Source organism: Emys orbicularis, chromosome 6, assembly GCF_028017835.1.
Source record: "Emys orbicularis isolate rEmyOrb1 chromosome 6, rEmyOrb1.hap1, whole genome shotgun sequence".
NCBI classification, from domain to species: domain Eukaryota; kingdom Metazoa; phylum Chordata; order Testudines; family Emydidae; genus Emys; species Emys orbicularis.
In genome coordinates, this window is record NC_088688.1 from 49,421,539 (window position 1) to 49,440,472 (window position 18,934).

Below are 18,934 nucleotides of genomic sequence, written 5' to 3' on the forward strand. Positions count from 1 at the left end.
GCATTTCTTTCTACCATCTCTCAACCATGGGGAAAGTTAGTTCCAAAACAAAATATGGAATGGTTAAATTCTCAGAATATTTTAGATTGCTATAAACCTGGCTTTAGACCAGTTCACAGCTCTGTACTGTGAAAGCAACATATTACAAAAAGCTTATGCTCCAATACATCTGTTAGTCTTAAAGGTGCCACAGGACTCTGTTGTTTTTTAGAGATAGAAAATCATTATTAGGTCATCCTAAAATTTCCTTCTCTTAATTTCATCTTGATATTTCTAATATAATACACTTGTGTAAATAATTCCTTCTGACACTTGGGTCTTGATTGTGGCTGGGCTGGCACAAGTGTACAAGAGAGGGGAGGAGGGCACAATGGCTCTTCATCAGACCCCATCCTCTTGCATCCTGATGAGGCTTAGTCTATCAGGGAGCACAAGCACTGCTTGTACCTTGAAAGGGTGGTACTTACCTGCAGGCATCAGAGTAAACTGAGAGGACATATAAAATATTCTCAGGAAGCTTATTTCATATTGGGCATCTTGTCCCATTTCAGTTTCAAGCTTAGATTCTGGAGAGCCAATGGGTATCCCAACTGCACAAAATGAAGGGCAAAACGGTGCCTAACAGACACAGAAGAGGGCATAGTGGAGGTGCATTACCCAAGCAGTATTTTTAGACCTTGCACTGGAGATCTGTGCTAAAATTACAATATCAAATATATATCTTTGGCGATTAAACACAGCAGCACTATCCTGTGCACAAGTTTTCTTTTAACCTCTGTCTGAAGCTGCTTTTTCCACCTTAGTTTTCCTCATTGTCTTGCATAATTCCTTATAAAAAATTTCCAACTGTTTTAGTCTGCATTTTCTTGTGTGATTGTTACACCAAAACCTTACTGTTGGTAGCTCAGTAGGTGGCAGTCTACCCTATGAATCAACTGAGTAATGATCCAACATGATGGTAGGGGGCACTGATCTTCTGGAGGTGCTGTCTTTTAAATGACATGTTAAGCTGCTGTGATGATTAAAGATCCTAGGGCACATTTGGCAATAATACAAGGGTTAGCCCTGTTATCCTGGTCAAATTCCAATCTGGATATTTACACTCTGCTGAGCTAGCCTATCTTTCCTAAATTTCAAAGTGAATATGTAATTCTTCACTTCCCCTCCCAAACACTGTTGTGCAGTGTTACTAATGCAAAGTGCCTATTTTTTCTCCCCAGAGATAGCGGTGTTTCAGCACTAGGTGAAGTGATTGGTCTCTTGCCAATAAAACATTTCAGGGCCTGAATCTTCTGCATGAAAGCAGCATTATAATGTAAGACTTTATGAGAAAGCCAGACACTTTAACGGAAAGCTCTCCCACAGAAATCAACACCTTTCCCCACACATCGCTACAGATTATAGGCCAAATTCACCCCTGGATTAATTATACTGAAATCAAAGATATCATCAGTTGAGACCTGAGAGGTCTTTGAACTAAGACACCTAGAACATAGACAAGAACCTACAGAAACAGACAGGACTTCTTCTTTTTTTAAGGAGGAAAAAAATCTGTTTTTTTTTTTTTTTAACTGAAAGGAAAAGATTTTAAGATGTTCTTAGTTTCTTCAAAATCTTTTAGCAAAAATTGATGGTTAAAAAAGGATTTTAATTTTTTAAAATAGTCCTTTTGAATGTACATTTGTACACAACTCCCAATTGCTTAGTCTAGGTTGCTACTACAAAGGTTAGCAGAAAATGATTTTCTTTTCCATGACATTTCCAGGTAGATCAAAGAGCTTGACATATCCATATCATCGGAGAATTCAAATGAAAATGGCTTTGTTAAACTGCACTTCCTTAAACCAGGGCCGCCCGGGGGGGGGGGGGGCGGGCAAGTGGGGCAATCTGCCCCAGGCCCTGCAGGGGCCCCGCGAGCCCTGGCCGAGAATCCCTTCCCTGGCTACTCACCCGGAGGCGGTCCGGGTCTTTGGCAGCACTTCAGCAGTGGCGGGCCCTTCAGTCCCTCCGGGTCTTCAGCGGCATTTCGGCGGCGGGTCCTTCAGTGCTGCCAAAGATGCGGAGCGACTGAAGGACCCGCCGACGCCGCAGACTCGGAGCGCTGCCCGGTGAGTACAAGCGCCGCAGTGAGTGGCGCCTTTTTTTTATGTCCACTCCCCCGCTTTGCCCCAGGCCCCCTGAATCCTCTGGGCGGCCCTGCCTTAAACATATGGAAGGATAATGTCGCAAATAATCAATCTGTAAGCACCTAGAAGAAAATAAGGTGATAAGTAACAATCAACATGGATTTGTCCAGAACAAATCAAGCCAACCTACTATCATTCTTTGACAGGGTAACAAGCCTTGTGAATAGAGGGAAGCAGTAGATGTGATATATCTTGACTTTAGTAAGGCTTTTGATTCTTTCTCACATGATCGCCTCATAAATAAACCAGAGACAGATAAGCTAGACAAAGCTACTAGAAGGCAGGTGCACAACTGGTTGGAAAAGTGTACTCAGTTTTCAGTGATTCACAATCAAGCTGGAAGGGTATATTGAGTGGGGTCCTGCAGGGATCTCACCTGAGTCTGGTTCTATTCAATATCTTCATAAATGATTGCATAATGGCATAGAGAGTACATTTATAAAGTTTGTGGATGATACCAAGCTGGGAGGGGTTGCAACCCTGACAAATCCAAAGACAGAATTAGAATTCAGAATGATCTTGACAAACTGGAGAAATGGTCTGAAATAAATAGAACGAAATTCAGTAAGGACAAATGCAAAGTACTCCATTTAGGAAGGAATAATCAGTTGAACAAATACAAAATAAGAAATGAATGCCTAAGAATACTGCAGAAAAGGATGTGGGGGTTATAGTAGATCATAAACCAAATATGAGTCAACAATGTAATATTGTTGCAAAAAAAAAAAAGGACAAAATTGTTCTGTGAGGTATTAGCAGGAATGTTGTAAGCAAGACACGAGAAGTAATTCTTCCACTCTATTCAGCACTGATAAGACCTCAAGTGCAGTATTGTGTCCAGTTCTGTGCACCACACTTTGGGAAAAGAGATGGACAAATTGAAGACAGTCCAGAGGAGAGCAACAAAAATAACAAAGGTACAGAAAACACAACCTATGAGGACAGATTAAAAAACCTGGGTTTAGGTTAGACATTAGACAAAACTTCTTAATTGTAAAGGTACTAGAACAAATTACCTAGAGAGGGTGTGAAATCTCCATCACTGAAGGTTTTTAAGAACAGGTTAGACAAACACCTGTCAAGATTGATCTAGATAATACTTAGCCCTGGTCTACACTGGGGAGGGGGGAATTGATCTAAGTTACGCAACTTCAGCTACGTGAATAACGTAGCTGAAGTTGACGTACTTAGATTGACTTACCGTGCTGTCTTCGCCACGGTGAATCGACTGCTGCCGCTTCCCCGTTGACTCTGCCTGTGCCTCTCGCAGTGCTGGAGTATAGGAATTGACGGGGAGGGCTAGGGGGTCGATTTATCGCGTCCAGACTAGAAGCGATAAATCGATCCCTGCTGAATCGATCACTGCCCGCCAATCCGGCGGGTAGTGTAGACATACCCTTAGTCCTCAGTGCAGGGGACTGGACTAGATGACAGAGTTAGGTCCTTTCCACACCTACATTTCTAAGTCTGTGAATAGGTTCAGACAATCAGGTGCACAGTAAGATAACATGCAACTTGTTCCACATGAGCAATCACAGCAAATCAATTTTGAATTTGAAGTACACCAGATCAGCAGCCCAATAAAATTTGTAGGCACTGGGATAGTGCAAGGGTGTCTAGTTTGTGGCTTGGAAGAGTCTGTCTTAAGAAGAAAATTTTCATTTGATTATGAATTGGACGTGTGGTACTTGAGCTGCAGAAGTGTTCAAATTAGCCCTGTTGCTATGGCAGAGGAGCAAAGGGGGAACCACTTCCCCTGCCAACCTTGGAACATCTTGGCTAGAAATCAGGAGCAATCAGCACAGCTGTTGTCCCGTCCCTGTTGGCTGCCTGCTACATCACAGTGGAGGGAGGAGAATATTACTGGTTCCCCTGCCAGCCTGTGGGAGCAGCGGTGCTGGAATAATTTGTATAGTGGAGGTGCTGAGAGCCATTGAACCAAACTGTAAACCCCGTATTTGATGGAAAGCACTTCAAGCTAGCGGGTGAGGCAGCACCCTGAGTTCCAGCACTTATGTGTGGGAGTCCCAGTTTGATTGTCTCTGCCTAAGCCTAGGAGAACAGCTAGAATGGGAAGGTTCATTTTCCTGAGTCACCTGTATGCGTGAAGCAAAAAGTATTTGCTAGAAGCTTCTATGAACAGTTTATGGAAATAAAAAATTGAGCAAACCCCTGTTGGTTTACAGACACATTTTAAATCTGAACCCAGGTAAACATTTCACACAGCTTAATCCTAAATTGGTCAGGCTGTGAATGACATTGTATTATTCATCTTAGCGCAGGAAAATACTTGTCAGTGAGGTTTGTTTCTTATTTTTGGTCAGGCATGAAAGCATTTTGGGGTTGCTTCTCTTGCCATTTGGAAGCCGACCTAAAGAAGTTGCCAGACCACCTATCTGAGAGATTTGTCTGCCACTGCTGCCATTATGTTATGCATGACCCTTCCCTCTTTCTTTAGGTCATCAGCAAAAAAAATCTGTCACTTCTTCCTCCTAGCTTCCTCTGCTTCAGCAGACTCGAGACATGTTGTGCAAGACAAATAAAATATTGTGTTCTTCCTATAGCACTCTGTTGCTCTCAGAGCCAGCTCCTCTTGTGTTTCTTGCACATATTGGCACAATTCACAAAGCCTTATTGTTAGTATTTTCATACTAATGGGATTAAAATAATTTATTGCATATCAGTATGACTCATTGTGAGACTCTAAGTGGTGCCTTTTTAAATTCTATAAAATGTGATGCTGAAGAGGGGACAGTTCCGTGTTTATTTAGGACCAGTACATATTGGCAAATAATAAGAAACATTTTGTTTTGTTAGTCTCCAAACTAAGGGCTAAGCTTCCAAATGAGAGGAGGATTCTGCCCCCCTACCCCTTTACTTTATTATAGACAGTGATTTTGAACTAGGTGTTCTGTTTATTTCAGTGCAGCCTGCTACTGGGAGTGGAGGTTATGAAAGGATAAATATTAAAAAAGTCTTAACATTCCCACTCAGAAGCAAGAGGGGAAAATTCTATATATACTGTATGTAGCTTTGAGAGAGAAAAGGGAACCATAGCAGAAGCCACTCACTCTCAATCAGAAATGGAGTTTTACAAAAGATTCCTTGGGGACAATTAAAACAGGGGCCTTCCCAAGTAATCTAAATTCTATATTTTTATGTGCCTAAAAGCTAACTTGGTCACATAAAGAGCATTTACGTGCCTAAAGGCCAATTTCAACATCCCAAACCAGGGTTTGGACATCTTTCTCTGCCCCCCCCCCCCCATATTTGAAAACTGGGCTCATCAGATAAAACATAGGTGTCATGTTGCCAGTCTGAAACCTATCCTATGGCCAGAGGGACTGATCCTGCAGTCATTATTTATACAAAACATTTAAGAAAGGAATGGATATTTTGCATGAGGAAAGACTGCAGGATTGAACCCAGAAAGGAATAATTATTTGAACAACATCCATTTACCTTATCATGCCGGGGGCTCACTCCCAGCTGCAATGTAGACTTACCCTTTCAGCATCCAGTAAGATCCTAGCCTCAGTGCACCTTCTTTCAGGCACTCGCTGGCTGTCCACTGGGCCCCAGCCAGCTACCAGTGAACTGGGCTTTGCCCCTTTTACTCCTCCCTCCAGGCTTGATCTTTCTCACAGGTGTAGCAGGGAAGAACTGACTGGGTACACAGGCTCACATTAACCCCTTCCTGGCTAGTGTGGTTTGTGTACCCCATCACACCTTCTAGTATGTGTTACTTACTGCACTTGTGATGTTGATGCAATTTGAAGACAGAGGAAACACTGAAATAGATCTCTATAAGTGATAGCCCCATACCCAGGGCCGGTGCAAGGATATTTTGTGCCCTAGGCGAAACTTCCACCTTGCGCCCGCCCTCCCCTCCCCCCCCCCCCGCCCCCAGTAACATCGGTGCATTGAGGGGCAAATCCCAACGAGCCTTTATAGACCCCAGGGGCCAGCCATGCCCAGGGGCTGCTCCCCAGACCAGGTTCCCCCCTCCCCGCCCCCTGAACTACCCTGGAGGGTGCACAGCCCCCCCCCCGTAAGCCCTCCCCACCCCACCCCGGCGACCCCCACCCCGAGTCCACTCACTGGCTTTGCTGGACTTGGGCCGCTTCAGCAGCTCAGCAAGGAGGAGCTGCCTTCTGGGGGCTCCTGGGGGCTCCTGCAGCAGATGCATGCGGGCAGAGGCCCCGTGCGCCCCCCCCCCCAGCTCCCTCCTCGGGCTCTGCGCCTCCCGGGAGCGTGAGCCGCCTCCGCCGCTGTCCCTCCCGGAGCAGGCTCAGGGCCCCGCGCCCCGGCGGTGCCTCACATGCCCAGAAACTGCAGAGCCCGAGCGTGGCGAGGGGGAAGCTGGGGGGCACACAGGGGCCTCTGCCCACATGCATCTGCTGCAGCCTGCAGGAGCCCCCGGGGAGGTGCCAGGCCACAGCCTGGGCAGGAGGGGTGGGGGATGCGGCTGCTCCCTGTTAGCGGCGCCGCTGCCTTTGCAGGGCTCCTGCCCCCTGCGCCGCGCCGGCTCCTCCATGGCTGGGGCTTGCTGCCGCCGCAAGCAGGACACTCTGGCTCTCTGGTGCCTCCGGAAGGCGGCTCCTCCCTGCCGAGCCAGGGCACCACTTTTTGGCACCCCCAGGGCCGTCCTTAGGATTTATGCGGCCCTATGCAGTATTATTAAACTGGTGCCCCTACGCCCGACAGCAGCCTGAGCTTGCAGCCCGGCGGGGGCGGAGGCGGGGGTGGAGGGACAAGGCAGAAAGAACAACAAGATGCCCGGCCCGCCTCATGGTGGCGGAGAGTCACAGTTCCCCACAGAGACCCCTGTACCCTCTCCCTCACGCAGAATGGACATGCAGAAAGTACCTAATTAAAAGCACTAAACTTGGGAATAAAAAATGTCAGTCACAGGTTTTTTGATATGCCCTGAAGTTTGTCAGACATTTATTTGCAAAAATTTTGTAGTAAGGGTGAGTCAGCTGTCTTGCTGAATACTACATTAAATATTATGGAATACATGATGCAGCTCTTCTTTGTTTTACATTTTCTTAATCAGTATTTCTAAGCTGATTTTATATTTTAAATGTACTCTTAAATGTACTCATTCCAGATTACTATATATTTAACTCACTGAAACAGACATTATTTTACATTAATCAGTCACAGAGGTTTAGTGTGTTCATAACAATCTTCATTGCTTTTAGAAAAAGGGAACACTAATTTACTGTGTGTGATCTCCATAACAATACACATGTTTATGAAATTTCACCAACTTTAAAAAATATGTTTCCAAAGATTTTAGGCATAACAAAGGATTTTATATCTTACTAAGGTACTGATTTTGCTTAAAACTAGTTCATCAGATAGTCAGAAGTAAAGAAAGGGAAACTCTTTGTCCAGCTATCTGGAAGCAAAGGGCTGTTGCTTCCTTCAGTGGGGGTGGAGGTGGGGGAGAGGGGGTGAAGGGAGAAATGGATGGACAGATGGATGGACAGAAAGGACAGGAAGACTTTGGAAGTAAGTTTTTTTACTATAGTAATTAAATCTTTTATTTTAGATAAGGATGGTCTTTTGAATAATTTATTTAAAAAACCATATGTCTGAAGATCCAGGCATTTAAGGCTAAAGATGATTGTGCATCTAAAAATCTATGCAAGGCTTTTTTAGAGATGTGATTTTATAATCTTCACCAACTCACTAATGAAATATTTTTAAAGCAAATTTTAAACGAAGGTCCTGTAGACTAACATGTTCTGAGTAAATATTACAGTCATGTACAACTGTTTTTGTCAGTACATTCAGAAACTGACAGTAGATATCTGGGGGTTGGCAAATGCCTGTTAAATGTCTTCATTGCCCCTTGAATGGCTCTTTAACAGTTCCGGTGTTGTGCTAATAGGTCTGGCAGGCTGGAGATTTTTTCTCTTTTAACTACTAGATCCCCTTCTCATGAAGCCTCAGAGCCTGCAGGAAGGGTCAGAACAGGGATAGGAAAACCAGTAGGGTGGACACTAAGACCCAGTGGTGCCCCAAATTTTCAGGTGCCCTACCCAGCTGCCTATGCCTAAGGACAGCCCTGGGCGCCCCCAACCACTTGCCGCCCTAGGCCACTGCCTAGTTTGCCTAGTGATTGCACCGGCCCTGCCCATACCTGACAGCTGCATAATGAGGGACCACTACATAAATTAAAACCGTATTTCCTAATTTACCACTAAGGCCAATACAATAGGATCATGGACTCAAAGAAATTAGAGATGGGAAAGATTTGTTAGGTCATCTAGTCCCTGTCAGTGCAGAAATGTTTCAGCCGAATATTCTTTTCAGTATAAATTTTAAGAGACTCAAGCAGTGGCCTTTTCACCAGCTAATAGGCACAATTGTTAGTATACTTTCTCAAAAAGAACAGGAGTACTTGTGGCACCTTAGAGACTAACAAATTTATTAGAGCATAAGCTTTCGTGGGCTACAACCCACTTGTGGGTTGTAGCCCATGAAAGCTTATGCTCTAATAAATTTGTTAGTCTCTAAGGTGCCACAAGTACTCCTGTTCTTTTTGCGGATACAGACTAACACGGCTGCTACTCTGAAACCTGTCAGTATACTTTCTGATTTTCCTGAAGTTTGTCCCCTTAGTTTCACCCCATAACTTGTAGTAATATCCCCCTGGGAACACTAAACTATCCAACTTTCGCTGTTCATGCCCTGAAATGAGCCAGCTATTACAATCCCTTAGAGATCTATTTGCATAAAGAAGCAATTGCAGTCATTACAGAGAGCACAATCCTGCAAACATGTTTTGTTCAAGTGGATGTCAATCATCCAACACATTTTGAAGTTCACATGTGTACATTAAGTTCCACTATGTTCTCTATCATGCTACAGAGAGGGCTCAGTCCATGGAAGAGTCATGATGGGGTCATACAGAGAGAAAGTGTTGATACCAGATTGTAAGGAGGGCAACTGATTATGCCTAAATTGGGAGGATTTGTGCCTCAATTTTTCACCTTTATTTATACATTTCCAGACAGAATCATTGTCGCATCTCTCTCTTATATATACAGAAATTATTATAAAACAGCTAAAACAGAATAGATAGGGGCCCAAGTCACCAAATTCCAGGGTACCGGGAAGCTCTTCTCCACTTAACAATGATCATCTCAATCTCTGGACAGGAATTATACAACTTGGGCCCTTGCTCACTTCTTTTTAAAATATCTTTCCATGCTGCATATTCATGATCTTTCTTCCAATCAGCATAAAGCATTGTGTCTTAGACAACTTCAGGTGGGGCGAGCGGTGACACCAGGCAGCAGTGCGCGGGGAGGGAGTGCTTGGGCCTTTGAGACAGGCTGGGTGGCCTGCTGATGTGACTCAGGGGGTGGAGGTTGCACTTCCTCCCCGAGCTACACCATGCAGGGCCAGTCCAAGCTGCCTGGCATTGCCGCTGGCCCCCACAAGTGTTCTTCCACGCCCCCCTCATTTTGAAAACCTCTGTTCTAGATCCTGAGGCAATGTGTGGGGTGGTCACGTGCCACCCAGAACCTTTAAATTGTGCCCCCCTCCACTATCAACAGTTACATGTCACCTCTGAATGCCTGAACAGGCTGACTCACCACTGGCAGCTCCTTATGGCCAGGCATAGCATAGCACCTCTCTCCCCATTGGGTGGCTCCTGCCAATGGCTGTTCTGTCTCTGTGGTGACCTACCTCCTCCTGTGACTTGGCCCTCCAACCAGGTCACTATAAGTATCTCCCCTTCCATGCTAGTCCATGAACAAAAATCAAGGGGAACTAACACAAATAAACTGATAAGAAAGAGAGGGGAATAATTCCCTCTCTGGGCGCATCAGAACTTGGCCCTCCCTTCCCTAAGGGAGGGCCTTCAGGCAGTGGTCATTGGGGTAGCTCCTGCCTTCAATCAGCCCTTTACTCAGGCACTGAGACCTAAACATCTGTTGTCTGCCCACAAGTGAGCTGCTCTGCTCCCCTTTTCACCAACTCCTCCAGGCTGTGCATGTCTTGCAGGTGGGGTGGGGTGGAGCTGCCTGAGCCCCGAGCAGCTTCTTAACCTTCATGTTGTGAAGGCCAAGACTACAACAGGGTTCAAAAAAGAACTAGATAAGTTTATGGAGGATAGGTACATCAATGGCTATTAGCCAAGATGGACAGGGATGGTGTCCCTAGCCTCTGTTTGCCAGAAGCTGGGAATGGGCGACAGGGGCTGGATCACTTGATGATTGCCTGTTCTGTTCATTCCCTCTGGGCACATGGCATTGGCCACTGTCGGAAGACAGGATACTGGGCTAGATGGACCTTTGACCTGACCCAGTATGGTCGTTCTTATGTTCTTGTAACCCTTTTTTGTGTAATGTGGGGTTTGTAGAGCCCCTCACCACAGCCTTTATTTTTTCATGTGAGTAGGAAAGTTATGGAGCACAACATGCCCCAATGTCAGCATATTCTGCTCTTTTCCAAAGATGGGTTTTCGGGGGGACTTTTCACTTACAGTTCTGCCCCCAGCTTATAGATCATTAAAAAGCCTTCTCAGTCATTTGGCCTGTTGCATTTTGAGGTGCTTCATGCAGTTTAGGGCCTACATGTTTAGTTGTTCCCCAACAAGATGCTCCCTACCCTCCATAAAACATGCTGCATGGCAGAAGAGAATGGGCTCATGAGTGAAGGGGCGAGGGCAGAGAGGAGATGCACTGAATGGTAGGCTCCATTTCCAACTGTGGCTGATCCACAGGTACATCTGTAGAAAGCTAGTGCTGTCTGAGCCAGCATTAATTCCCAGTGCACCAGCTGTAACTTCCCTATGTCATGGCTAGACAGTGCAGGGCCGGCTCTAGCATTTTTGCAGCCCCAAGCAAAAAAAAAAAAAAAAAAAAAAAAAAAGACAGCCGCTTCATTCTATGGCGGCAATTCGGCGGCAGGTCCTTCGTTCCAAGACGGAGTGACGGCCCTGCTGCCGAATTGCCGCCGAACAGCCGGACGTGCCGCCCCCCTCTTCATTGGCCGCCCCAGGCACCTGCTTGATACCCTGGTGCCTGGAGCCGGCCCTGCTAGACAGTATGGAGCAGAACTCCCTCTGCATAGCTAGCCAGGATTAATGGGCCTGGGGGCCCAGATCCCCATGCATCACAGGTTCTCCACTGCCTTCTGATGACCCATCCCTTACCACTGTAGTGGAACTGTGGAGTCTTAGCTCAGGCCTCAGGATCAGAGGAAGCTGCAGAATTTTTGTATTAATTTGTTCTCCTTATGAAAAATTGGGCCAGGCTTCCCTTTTGCTGAAGTATACTAGATAGCAAAACTTTAATTTCCAGTAACTTCAAAGGAAGTAGGATGGGAATCCTCGAAGCCAGAAATATTATAGCAATAAACAACAACCAGCCAAACAAAAACAGTACATTTTTGGTCTCTGCTAGCAATGTGAGAGGTCTTTATGAAGTGCTTAGCTTCTGCTTTATTTTCTAATCTGATATGATCTGTTTTACAACTGCAAAGTATTACAAGTCTTATCCTTTGGTGGTACAGTATTTTCATTAAGCTTGTGAAGAAGATCAGATTCACGCCAGACAGAAATAGAGACTAAGAGGACTGTTTATTTCGGGGATTATAGCAGCAAGTTATTGAGTGCTAACACTCTAGAGGATCTTTATTTTAGTGATTTCTTCATCCATCTGGATTAGTTTCTGCTGCTGCAATAGGGGAAGAAAAGTAAATCTACACTGTAGACAAACCATAGGGAACAATGCTTACATTCTGTGTAAACTAGTGGATTTCTTTTAGCACAGTAAAGAGTATGTACCTGTGCTACTCAGAATGAAACTATTGTAGGCAAATTGTCAAGTAATTCAAGGCCAAAATTAGGTTTTGCAAAACCTAACATTTATAGAAATATTTCATCAATTAATTTATTTTATTTTTAAAATGTCACTGAAAAACAGTTTTTGGTTTGGATTTATATATTTCAGTCACACAACCGAGCCTTCTTTCAGGACATGAAAACAAGTAAGTGACACAAAAGCTGATTTATGAAAACTGCAGTGAACCTGATTAGCTTAAATTTTCATTGTCCAAGCTGATTGAAAAGCAAAAAGAAGAAATGATAAGTATACTGGATTTTTTAAAAGAATGCTTTTGCTTGTTTTTAAATCGGAGGTGTTATTAGTAACACAAATACAGCAATCTTAATTTGTGGTATGTGTATAATTATCTATATGGGTCAGATCTTCAGCTGCACTGGGGCACTGTTTGGCTCACCTGAAATGGGAGCACAGGTGACTTTCTGCCCCCTATGTGCTGAACCCTGGGGCTGCTAATGGCTGGTTCAGCCATGGTGTGATTTACAGGCAATGTGTAATGGCTCCTTGGGGAAGATATGCCAGTAGAGATTGCTAAAGAGCACTCTCTCCTCCAGTAGTCAGATTATTTTTGGCCTTTGGCCTGCACTGAATTATATCAAATGTCAATTTCTACAAATACCTTCCTGCAGGAGGAGATCCAGATCCTGTCCCCTTACATGGATCCTCTCATTTCTCTCTGCAAAGAACACCTTCTTGGACCCAATTCTCCCCTTTCCCATCTGGAAAATGGCTCAATAATTTGTGATTTGATCAAACGATCAAACTGTGGTCACTTTGGTCCTGCCACACTGATCTTATTGATCTCCTAAAAGGTTATCATAGAAACTGAATTTTAGTCTTGAATCCCCTCACTCACAAAACATATACCAAAAAGAACAGGAGTACTTGTGGCACCTTAGAGACTAACAAATTTATTAGAGCATAAGCTTTCGTGGGCTACAACCCACTTCTTCGGATGCATCCGAAGTATGCATCCGAGTATGCACAAGTACTCCTGTTCTTTTTGCGGATACAGACTAACACGGCTGCTACTCTAAAACATATACCAGTTACTCAAGACAGTACTTCTTGGGAAGTCAATGGCTTCAATGGAGTATAACAATTTACAGTAGCTGAGGGTCTTCCCCCTTAGTTATCCATGTCTGACTGTAGAGGCGCTGGCTCGGGCTTGACCCTCTCCGGGGCAGTGGGGAGCCAGACTGGCTTACTGCACACCATTGAGGTTTGGGGAATTAGTTCGGCCGTAGGAGTCTTTCCTGGCAGCCCTTGCGGAGACAGAAATAAGAACAATTATTGCCGGGGCCCTAGGTCAGGGCGGGGCAGTAATAAGTCAGGAGCTCAGGCCCTCAGGCAGGGCTGAGCAACACCAGTACAAACAGTAGCAAGCCCAGGCCCTAGGTCAGGGCGGGGCAATAATGAGTCAGGAGCTCAGGCCCTCAGGGAGGGCGAGGCAACAATAGTAGGCCCAAGCCTCCAAAGGCCTGGGAGAGGGGGCTACTACCACCAGGTGGGACGCAGGCCGACCCACTCCACTGCATCCCAGCCCGGGGCCCTAGCAGCGGCAGAAGACCTGCTGCTGTGTCAGTGGGGATCCTGGCCACAACACACTGACATGGGCTCTGGCAGTGCTGCAGCCAGACTAGGGTCAGCTGCCCCCGGTCTACTTCCGGCCTCCCTCTCTTGTGGTACCTGAGTCACGGTGGTGTCCTCCGGGGGGTCCAGCATCATGGGTTCCTCAGGGTAGTGGGCGGGCGGCAGGCCCAGCAGCTCCTCTGGGTAGCCGCCACAGGGCAGGTCCGGCAACTCCTCCGGGTAGCGGCTGCAGGGCAGGTCCGACCAGTCCTGGCGGGCACGTTGGGCAGCGGGGGTTTCCCAGTTGTGGGCTAGGTTGGAGGCATCTGCCCTCCCCAGTGGCTGGGGCCCTACTGAGCTCTGAGGGCGAGTCTTTATACTTCCGGGTCGCTGCCTGACCCTCTGAGGGGCGGGCTCAGAGCTCCCTAGCTCTGCCCACTCCGGCCTCTGGATTGGCTCATCCCGCTCTGGGGCGGCGGGGAGCCACACCGCCTCACTACACTGACTTAAAACTTGCCTGCTTTTTGTTTCTCTCAAACAAAAATAAAGATATTCTATTCATTTCAGAGGGAATCGTTTTTTTTCTGACTTGTGGCATTTATTAGGTCTCCAGGTTTGAGGCTGAGAAACATGTCTTTGGAATCATCCTGTTTGCTTAGGGTTAGGGAAATCAAGACACAGCCAGAATGAAGTTCAGTCTGTGATTTTTGTTTCTGATCCTGAAAGGTAGATTCTGCACCAGAAACAGCTATTTCAGTGTGCCCAGCTAGTCTGGCCAAAGTAGAAAGGGTCCACAGCACAGCTGCCTAAACTAGCTGCTACAGAGGTTGAACATATTGTTCTCAGAAGCCCTTGAAGTGTTGATTTTTAAGTTTTAACAGTTGTATTATATGTTCCACTGATGCAAGTAAAAGTTTCCAGACTTAAAAGATAAAGATGCAACAGATGATCCACCCCACCCCCCAAAAACCATCTTTCAAGATCCATGGGTCCTACACATGCGTATCACAACATGTGGTGTAGCTCATCCAGTGAACTAAATGTCCCAACAACAACTATGTGGGTGAAACAAGACAATCACTACGCTCTTGAATGAACTCACACAGGAAAATGATAAAAGACAAAAACACCATATAACCTGTGGGTGAACACTTTTCACAAAGTGATCACTCTATATCTGACCTATCAGTCCTCATCCTCAAAGGAAACCTGAACAACACTTTCAAAAGACGAGCCTGGGAGCTGAAATTCATAATCTTGCTAGACACTAAAAATCACTTAATAAAGACACTGGATTATGGTTTATTACAACAATCTGTAACCCACTAACCCCCATTTTGTCCTATGATTACAGGGTGTTAATGGGCCACTTCATTCTGAATGGTCCCTTAGAATATGTGCTAACTACTTATGCTAAACTATCTGTTTGGCCTTGTATTTAGCTGTGACACTCTGGCCTTGGCTACACTTGCAGATGTACAGCGCTGTGAGTTAAACCTGACTTCGTGCAGCTGAGTAGGGAAAGCGCTGCAGTCTGTCCACACTGACAGCTGCCCAGCACACTGTCGTGGCCACATTTGCAGCAATTGCAGCGCTATTGGGAGCGGTGCATTATGGCAGCTATCCCACAGAGCACCTTTTCCCATTCTGGCGCCGTGGTTTGTGGGAAGGGGGCGTGAGTGAGGGGCATTCTGGGTCCTGTCCCAACGCCCCGTGATGCATCGCTTCACATCCCAGAAATCCCTTTGTTTCCGTCCACCTTGGGCGCCATCTTTCAACAGTTTCTGTGCAGCGCGATCTGTCTGCGGGAAATGGAGCCCGAACTGCTGAGGCGTATGCTGACTTATCTCGCCAGCACGTCACGTTTGGCTGTCGAACTATTCCTTAAGATCCAAAGTGACAGTGAGAGTGAGGAGTCCGACGATGCTATCGATCCGCGTAACGCGTACAACATGAAATTGCTTGTGGCATTCACAGACATGCTCAACACCGTGGAACGCCGCTTTTGGGCTCGGGAAACAAGCACCGAGTGGTGGGATCACATCGTCATGGAAGTCTGGGATGACGAGCAGTGGCTGCAGAACTTTCGGATGAGAAAAGCCACTTTCATGGGACTGTGTGAGGAGCTTGCCCCCACCCTGCGGCGCAAGGACATGAGATTGAGAGCTGCCCTGCCAGTGGAGAAGCGGGTGGCTATTGCAATCTGGAAGCTGGCAACTCCAGACAGCTACCAGTCGGTCGCAAACCAGTTTGGAGTGGGAAAGTCGACCGCTGGAATCATGTTGATGCAAGTTTGCAAGGCCACTAATCGCATCCTACTCAGAAGAACCGTGACTCTGGGTAACGTGCAGGAAATAGTGGATGGCTTTGCACAAATGGGGTTCCCTAACTGTGGAGGGGCGATAGATGGGACGCACATTCCTATTCTGGCACCACCCCACCTAGCATCCGAGTACGTTAATCGGAAGGGGTATTTCTCTATGGTTCTCCAGGCGCTTGTGGATCACCGTGGGCCTTTCATTGACATTAACACAGGCTGGCCCGGAAAAGTGCATGACGCACGCATCTTTCGGAACACTTGGCTGTTCAGGAAGATGCAGGCCAGGACTTTTTTCCCAGAGCGGAAGATCACGGTAGGGGAATTTGAAATGCCCATTGTGATCCTTGGAGATCCCGCTTACCCGTTAATGCCGTGGCTCAAGAAACCCTAAACAGGGAGCCTTGACAGCAGCAAGGAACTACAGGCTGAGCTGGTGCCGAATGACTGTGGAGTGTGCCTTTGGCCGTTTAAAGGCGCGCTGGCGATCTCTGTATGGGAAGCTGGACTTGGCCGAAAACAGCATCCCCGCGGTTATATCTGTGTGCTGTGCCCTCCATAATATTTGTGAAGGGAAGGGTGAAAGCTTCACTCAGGCATAGACCTCCGAGGTTCAACACCTGGAGGCTGAATTTGCACAGCCAGAGAGCAGGGCTATTACAAGGGCCCAGCGCAGGGCTGCAAGGATTAGGGATGGCTTGAGGGAGCAATTTGAGGCTGAAAACCAGCAGTGATATCTGGTGCCCTGCACGGGAGTGAAGTGCAGTAGTTCCAATCTTTAGGAATCAGTGTTTGCTAAGCAGACAAGCAGACTTGCAGTGCCTGTTTATTTCCTGGGCTAAGGAGTCTTTTACTTTATGCAATAATAAAGAATGTTTTCAAAGCTAAAAAATCCATTTATTGAAAAGAAAAAAAAATTATTTATTGAAAAGAAACAAGGGGGTGGAGTGGGGAACGGTACAATCACAGATTCGTTTATGTCCTGTCTGGTGTGCTGTGCAGTGAGTGCTGCACTTCAGGATAGCTATACTGCATGGTGATGGGGGTTGAGTGCAGAGGGTAAGGGTCGTGGTTTTCAGGGCTGGGTGGTGAAGATACTGGTGTTGGAGGCAGTGGGTGGCGTGAAGAACACGGAAGTTGGGGAAAGTGGGTTGGAGGTGACAGTGGGGCACAACGGAAAGAATTTTGGGACAAGGGCTGTAGGGGGGGTGGCTTTTGCGTTTGCGGTACTGCTCCTCTTTCTGCATGGCTACGAGCTCCTGGATAGCGTCTGCTTGGTGCTCCAGGATGCTTGTGAGCCGATCCGTGCTTTGCTGCCGGTGCTCCGTGCTTTGCCGCCGCCGGTGCGCTGCGTTTTCCTGGCGGATCCTGCTTTCTCTCTCCCTCCAGTTCTGTGCTTTCTCATTCTCTTTAATAGATTGCCGCATCACTTCTTGCAGCATGTCTTCTTTGCTTTTTCGCGGTCTCTTCCTGAGTCTTTGCAGTCTCTGAGCAGGCCATAAGAGGGACGGCTGAGGTCTCAAGGTTGATGCTGCTGTATAGGCCAAATGAAACATTTAACAGAGGCAGCATTGTTTATACCAGACAGAGTAATGATTTCCCCCACACTTAAGGAGTAGAAAACACACAGGGTCTACACAATAGCATAATTTTCCCGTCCGAAACAGAGCACACATATCCCACGGGAGCCTCAAAATGGTGAGTAAGGGGGACTGATTGTTTCAGGGCTGCACTGTCCCCTGGGTTTCTGTGCCTTGGGGAGAGCCAACAGCTTCGGGGGCACCTACACTGAACACTGTCCCAACATTTTCCACAGGAGTTCGTCCTGGACGATATCTCGCTGCTGAGGGTGACCTGGGAAGCAAGGGAGGGTCTTCTACTGCAATGCAGCTTCCGCCCTGGCCCATATGCAGCTTGCCTGTGTGCAGCAATGGTCCCCCCGCCCCTCGCGGCACAGTGGCGCGGACACGTTAGCCTGACTGGGACAAGGACCACGGTGGCTCTCCCGATAAACCTGCGCAAGCGCATTGCACACGTTCTGGATGAGACATTCGAGGAGATTACCGAGGACGATTACCACGATGTGATAAACCACATCAATGCACTATTCCGCATCTAGGCATGCATGCCTACCCCTCCTCTCCCAAAGAGCCCGCACCGAAAAAATTCCTTCCCGAAAAAAAACCCGCTTACCGGGAACCTGCTCTTCTGTTTGTCCTCCACCAAGTACCGGCCGCTGTGACTGGCTACCTTCCTCCTGGCTCGAGAAGAGCTCCTGGCTGCATGGCTCCAGGGATTCCGGGGTGTCTCCATCCGGCCCACCACCATCACTCCCGTTTTCCTCCTCCTCTTCCTCCCCCCCCCCACCAGCTCTGAAGTGTCCATGGTGGTGCTCGGAGTGGAGGTGGGGTTAACCCCAAGTATCGCATCCAGCTCTTTGTAGAATCAGCAGGTCGCGGGGGGAGCACCCGAGTGGCTGTTTGCGTCGCGGGCTTTGCGGTAGGCACTCCTCAGCTCGTTCACTTTAATCCTGCACTGCAGGGCGTCCCGGTCATGGCCCCTTTCCATCATGTCCTCTGATACCTTCCTGAAGGTATCGTAATTCCTACGGCTGGAGCGCAGCTGGGACTGTACAGCTTCCTCCCCCCAAACACTGATGAGGTCCAGCAACTCGCCATTGCTCCATGCTGGGGCTCGCTTGGCGCGTGGAGGCATGGTCACCTGGAAAGATTCGCTGATAGCACTCCACGCCATGCCGGGCTGAGCAAACAGGAAGGGTATTTTTAAAATTCCCGGGGAATGTAAAGGGTGGGTCACATGGCTGGTTACCTGAGGCCAGGGCAGTAGAGTTTGAACTGATGACCAGAGTGGCTAGAACAGGCATAGTGGGATACTGCCGAATAATTCTGGAGGCCATTCACAGCGCATTGGGCGGCCACACTGGCGCTGCAGCAGTGCAGCAGCAGCGCAATACTCGCTATTCCTCT